Source organism: Cervus elaphus, chromosome 4 (assembly GCF_910594005.1).
Source record: "Cervus elaphus chromosome 4, mCerEla1.1, whole genome shotgun sequence".
In the NCBI taxonomy this organism is placed as follows: Eukaryota; Metazoa; Chordata; class Mammalia; order Artiodactyla; family Cervidae; genus Cervus; species Cervus elaphus.
The window spans coordinates 20,872,360-20,878,866 of record NC_057818.1 but is presented as its reverse complement, the minus strand read 5'-3'; the positions used below and the strand labels follow the sequence as shown (position 1 = coordinate 20,878,866).

General features: G+C 47.1%; 1 non-coding gene across 1 annotated transcript; it reads left to right on the top strand.

Annotated features, from left to right (window-relative positions):
* The first annotated feature begins 1,243 nt into the window (after positions 1-1,243).
* On the top strand, positions 1,244-1,316 carry TRNAW-CCA. Its single transcript has one exon. It is a non-coding gene; the product is annotated as a tRNA-Trp (tRNA).
* The last annotated feature ends 5,191 nt before the right edge of the window (positions 1,317-6,507 follow it).

Sequence of the window (6,507 nt, the reverse complement as noted above, 5' to 3'; positions counted from 1 at the left end):
GGTCGGTCACCTCACCTGGGGAAAAGATGTCTCCCAGTCTTCAAAGAGGAAGATTTTGTCCAAGGCGTCACTTGGGTTTAAGATCCCCGGAGGGATATAACTAACCTTGTGTGGTCTAGCTGAATCTGGAGCCTGTTCTAGGAAGTGGAGCTGGAAGGACAACTCAGGACAGAAAAGGATGGAGGGCCATCAGGAGGGGAGAAGAGCCCGAAATGGTGCTGTCAGGAGCAGGTGAAGGTCTTCCTCTTGGTGAGGGTCTCAGAGGCCCAGGAGGAAGGGTGCATGGCCTCAGAGATAATGGCAAAACTTCCCAATGCACGGGTCAGTCCACACAGGGCCAGGAGACGGCTTGCAGAGCTTAAAGAGAATCAGTTCATGGTTAGAATATACTAGGTCAAAGGCAACTTGGAAAGGTCAAGGGCATTGTGTCATTTTCAACCTCTCCCTTGGTGCCACTCTCTCTGTTTCTCTGTTTCTTTCTTTCTCTGCCTTCATCCCTGTCTGTCTGTCCATCTGTCTTATTACCCTCACTCTTGATCTCTCTTTTGTGCTGTGGGTTTTAAAATGTCTGTCTCTCTCTCTCTCCTTCCGAGGCCCTTTTACGAGGAATGTGTGAATGGATGGTTTTGCATGCGAGCTCATCAGCAGTCATTTACACGGATTCCATAAAAACTTCCTGCAACCAAATCAAATGAAAACCAACCCATAAACTGGGTGGAACAAAAGGGCTCTTTGGACTTGAAAAGGTTAGAGAAGACTGCAGGGGCTGCTCACACGGTCGATCATGTTCGAAGCTGGGGTTTTAATTTAGTTTTCCTATTTACCCCATAGAAGTTCCTCACTGCTCAGCTGCTAATGCATTTCCAACTGAAATTTTGTAAATTATATTGGGAAACATTCTCAGCTAGAATAGATTGTGCAAGCTCTCATAATGGCTTCCCGCTGCTGCTTCTAGCAATATGGGCCTCTTCTGGAGAAATGTGTGTGTGGATGCACGTCTTGAAGAATCCTTTCCACTTTATCCGCTTGTCTGGCATCTCTGTGCTCCCGGTGCCCGACTACCAGCAGATTCAGACTTTGCACCAGCTTTAAAAGCTGGCACTTCCCCTGCCATCTTGACAGCACATCCCCTAAACACTTCATGTCCATCTTTAATGAAATCACTTCCCCTACAATTCTATGAAAGAATGACATAGATCTGTCCATGCCCTTCCTCTGCCCTAAGGAAGCCTACAAAGGGACTTCCCTGATGGTCCAGTGGTTAGGATTCCACGCCTCCAATGCAGCAGACACAGGTTCAATTCCTGGTCAGGGAACTAAGACCCCACATGCCCCACAGTACTGCAAAAAATTTTAAAAAATAAAAATGAAGACACCTACAAAATAAAATCTATGTTAAATTATTCACATCTTTGGAGGATGATTTAGTATCATCTACCAGGATTTAAATTGCTTATATCATTCATTCTAATAATTTTACTTTTAATAAGTATTTCTATAGGAATACTGGAACAGGTTATAAAGATACAAGCATAATAATGGTTAATCATATTTTGTTTATTAAAAATGAATATTCTTTTTTGAAAGCAAGGTATGTAAAGATTATCCAGAATGTTGATCTTAATCTCAAGGAAGAGGCTTAAAATGATACGATGCCCTTGATCTCTCTGAGCTGCCTTTGACCTAGTATATTCTAACCATGAATGGTATATGCTGCTACTATTCTTTGTAGATAAAATATAGCTCATTTCTTCTCACTCCTCTCTGCTTTCGCACTAGATGAAGGCCCATCTCTCACCTGGACAAATGTTTAGCTTTCCTACTTGGCTTCTTCTTTGATGCTTGTTCCACTCACCACCCCATCCCACACATACACAGACATGCTTCACCCTCAGAATCAAACTCAAATATGATCTGCCAGGCCCTTTTTACTCATTCTCTAGCTGCTTTTCTCAAACATATCAGCACCCCTACCCCCACCCCAACCTACCTAGGGCCTTTTACTTGCTGCTTCCTTCACCTAGAACCCTCTTCTCTTCGATAGTATGTGGCTACCTTAATTCATTCAAACTTCTGCTCAAATGTCATCTCAAAATCCCTTCTCTGTCCACTTGACTTATGGTATACAAGTATCTATTTATTGTTGTCTCTCCCAGTGTGGCAGAGAGAGCTCCCACATCCATCCTTCCTCTCTCCCTTTTAGTAACAACATCCCTAAGTTTTAGCTGGGCAGAGGGTCACCCAGCTGGAGACTACATTTCCCAGCTTCCCTTGCAGCTAGATGAGACCATGTGACTAAGATCAGCCCAATGGGACGTGAGCATAAATGCTGTGTTCAACCCTCAGGTCATGCCCTTTAAGAACACTGCCTCCCTACACTTCCCTTCTTTCAATGGTGACCGTGTGAGTGACAATGCCATGCTGGGGTCTGGCAGAACTGGTGAAAGGAATCAAGTGTAAGAGGAGGAAACCTGTCTCATGGAAGCATTGTTACTTAGTTTCTGAGCCAAGATTAGTCATAAAGGGCACCAGTGAACATCAGCTCCAAGTGGGCAGGGATGAGGTCTTCATCCCCAGCACTCAGACCAGTGACTGTCATGTAGTAGAAGCCGAATATGTATCTGGTGGCTGAACTCATGGAATGAAGCAGGGAACAGGGAAGTGTCTGCAGGCTCAGGAATGGCAGAGAATAAAGCGGTGACTTCCAGGCAAGCATTCCTTTGCCCGCCTGGCACTGTGGACACCTGAAGTCAGGACAGGAGACCCCCTGGATTGGAGGTCAGGACCCTGACCTGGGCATCACTGCCTCCCAGCCTGGGCAGCTTCTGAGGCTCATCTCCCTTGTAAGCCTCAGTTTACCCTACTGTGAAATGGGAGCTGTGGCAGTTGTCCCAGTTTCCATCAGGACGATGTAGAGGCAGTGAGGTGTGGGGTCCAGTAGGGAGGCCCACGCACGCCCCTTGGTGGGAGGGCTATCACTGTGCCATCAGGATTCAGGCTCCCACAGGGCTCTGCATGCCACCAAAGCGCTTCCTACCATGCCCTGGGGGGAGTCCAGCTACTGCCCACCTCACAGGCTCTGCCTCTACACAGAGTAAGGACAGCCAGGCTGCAAGGAAACAGCTGGGCTTAATCCAACCAGAGCGGGAGGGAAATCCGGTGGAACTCAGGGCTGTTCCCCCTTCGCTTAGCTCCGGAGGGGAGAAGCTTAGCTGACACAGGGGATGAGCGATTTCCCCACGCCTCATTGCCGAAAGCAATAGAGCCGGCAAGCTGGTAGAGGAAATACATATGCTTAGGGCAAACCCAAGGTTCCCATGGGAGTGAGCGGAGCACAGGGAGCCACGTTCTGACCTCTGAGCAGGTGGCTCATCTGCATCTGAGTGAGAAGCAGGGGGTTTCATTCATTTACCCATCTGCAGTGTAGGAAGCACATCTACTCCCAGAGCAGACAAGCGACTTTCAAAAGGGTTTCCTGGGTCATTCAACAAGCCAGTACTATGCACCTACTGTATACCCTGGTGGCTCAGAGTAAAGACTCCACCTGCAATACAAGAACCCCAAGAGACACGGGTTAAATCCCTGGGTTGGGAAGATCCCCCGGAGGAGGGCAGGGTAACCCACTCCAATAGTCTTGTCTGGAGAATCCCACGGACAGAGGAGCCTGATGGGCTACAGTTCACAGGGCCGCAAAGAGTCAGACACGACTGAAGCCACTTGGCATGCACGCATACCCTGCAATGTGCCGGGTACACTGAAATACAAGGTAAAGAGGAAGGGCCTTCTATTGAGTGTACATCAGGTGCCAAATCTCACATCAGACTTTGCATGCATTTTCTTGTTTTGTCCCCAAGGCACCCTGATGAGATACTTGGTATTTTTATAGAAGATAAGACTGAGGCTCAGAGAGGTTAAGCAATGGACCCAAGGCCACACAGCCAGAAGAAGTGGAGCAGGGGCAGGGTGCTGTGCTGGCTGGCTCCTAAAACCATCTTCTTTACTATAGCAAGTTCCTGACCCTCCCAGAACTGGCTATCAGTCATTTCTAATAATAATAACAATAATAATTATTATTGGGTTGTTTAACTTAAACATTATTTGGAATACAATTTATATACAAACAAGTGTATTCATCAGAGTGAAGCTCAATGAATTTTCATGACTAGGCACACCCCTGTAACCAGCATCAGATCAAGAGACAGAACATGGAAGCACCCACAAAACTGCCCCATCTGCCTTTCAATGATGCTTTTGCCCTTCAGGGGACCCACTCCCCCGACTTTTAACAGCACAGATTAGTTTTGAACTTGGTGTCAGTGGAATCACACAGGATATACTCTTCTGTGTGTGACTTCCTTCATTCGACATAGTCCTTACAAGTCTCATCTCTGCTGCTGTGTGTGGCTGAGTGTCATTCTCGAAGTGGTTGAGTGTTCCTTTGTGTGAATACCCCTCTCACTACTTATCTGCGCTTTGCTGATGGGCATGGGGGCGCGCTCCAGTTTGGTGCTATTACAAATGGCGAGCCTGTGAACATGAACATCCCCATACACGTCCTCCAGCGGACACACAGATGCACGCCTGCACACGAACACCTGGGAGTGATGCGCTAGGTATCTTGCAGGCAATCTCTCCCTGCCTTCCCATGGGGACTGGATGAGCTGGTACAATTATTAGCCTAATTTTACACATGAGTGAGCGGAGGCTTGCAGTGATGTTCCCAAGGCCCCCCAGGTAGAAAGCGACAAACCACATAGGACCCCAGGTCTCGGACTTCAGAGCCTGAACTTTTAACCACTGCCCTGTACGATGACATTCTGTGCCTCAGTTTCATCATCGATGAGCTTTAAAATTCCCAAATAGGCAAATAAGACCCACCTTAAGAGAGGTGGTGTAGCGGGGTGGGGGCTAAGAGCGCAGATGCTGGAGCTGGACTGCCTGGGTTTCAGTCCCAGCCTCATCACTTATCAGCTGTGTGACATGGAACAAGTTACTTTGCCTCTCTGTGCCTCCATTTCTTCCCTTGCTAATTTTGGTTGGTTATGGGAACTAAATGCGTTAATACATTTAAAATACCTAAAGCGTGCTTAGTACTAGCCAAGGCAAAATACACGTTGGCTGTTACTAATAATGTGGGGTAAGTCACACTGCATGGTTATTGAACAAAGCAAAATAGCCCTAAAAGTAGGTTTGACATAATATGCTTCACAACAGATTGTTACAACTGGAGTGGAGCTCAGTGGTCTTTGAGCCCAAAGTGCCCACTTTACAGATGGGAAAGGTGAGGCTGGAGGAAGGCAAAGTCTTACTCCATGACACAGTCAGTTAAAGAGAAGGAGAGGCCTTGCTGACGGCTGACCCTGCCCTCTCACATGACAGCCCACAACCCTGTAAGATGAGCAAAGACTCCCGATTTACTCCTCTAGCTCCACTGGAAAGCTCTTAAATCAGCAGCGTGACTCTTTAACCTCCATCCCCCTCCAGCCACTGATCCTGGCCCTCCCTGAAAATCTCATTGTCAAGAGGAACCTTCCAGCTAGTGTGAGTAATTCCTTCCGGTTTCCTACCCACTTTCCCATGGAATTAGCCCCGAAAGTCTGGCTTCAGGAACTGGTCAACCAGGACAGTTGGTCCTCTTTCCCAGCCCATTGCCTGGCTGTTTCACTCAGTTTCCCTGGAGTTAACCATTCCATGACCTGGTGTGCTTCAGTAAGCTGTCTTGTAGGAACCCAGGGACCCAAACCTTAAACTGAAGCAGTTACGTTTCCAAAAGGACATTAGTTGCTACCTTTTCAGAGAAGAGTGAACAGAAAAGGCAAACAATCTCTGGAATATGGAGATGGACATCAGAGTGTCTGCGTTTGGTCTAGGGAGGGTCTTAGATGACAGTTGGCTTGTGTGTTGAACATCTACTGATGCTCACACCAAATTGATGAGAATGATCGTGTGTGTTGACGTACACACGAACACACGCTTATATACCTGTTTTGTTCACCACCGCCCCCAAGCTACATAGAATAGAAACTTAGTAAATTCTTATCAAAGGACTGAGACCATACATGCTTTAAATGTTCACGGCTGTGTTGGGATTCACTGAAAGCAGCAGAATTGCGATCAGACTGGCTTTGAGCCTCAATTCTGTTCATCTTCAAGGAACTTGAATGCAAATGCCAACAGGAGCCTGTAGATAATACAAACAGTGAAAGAGGGAGATTAGCTTACAGGAACTAGGGGTCCCCCACTCTATCTAAAGGGGGCAGCCTCTACTGACTTCCAGGGTCTGCTGCCAAAGAGCAAATCTGGATTTTTTTTTTAAAGGGGGAAGAGGGTCAAGTTTCCTGATTTTCAAATGTTGGAAGCTAATAAAAAACACAAACCAAACCAGACAAAAAATATTGCCTGTGCCAAATAAAACAAAACCGAAGGCTGTGCTAGGTTCTCAGGCCCCTAGGTTTGCAACCTCTGGCTTTTGAGTTATGGAAGCCTGGGTACATCACAGAGCCACCC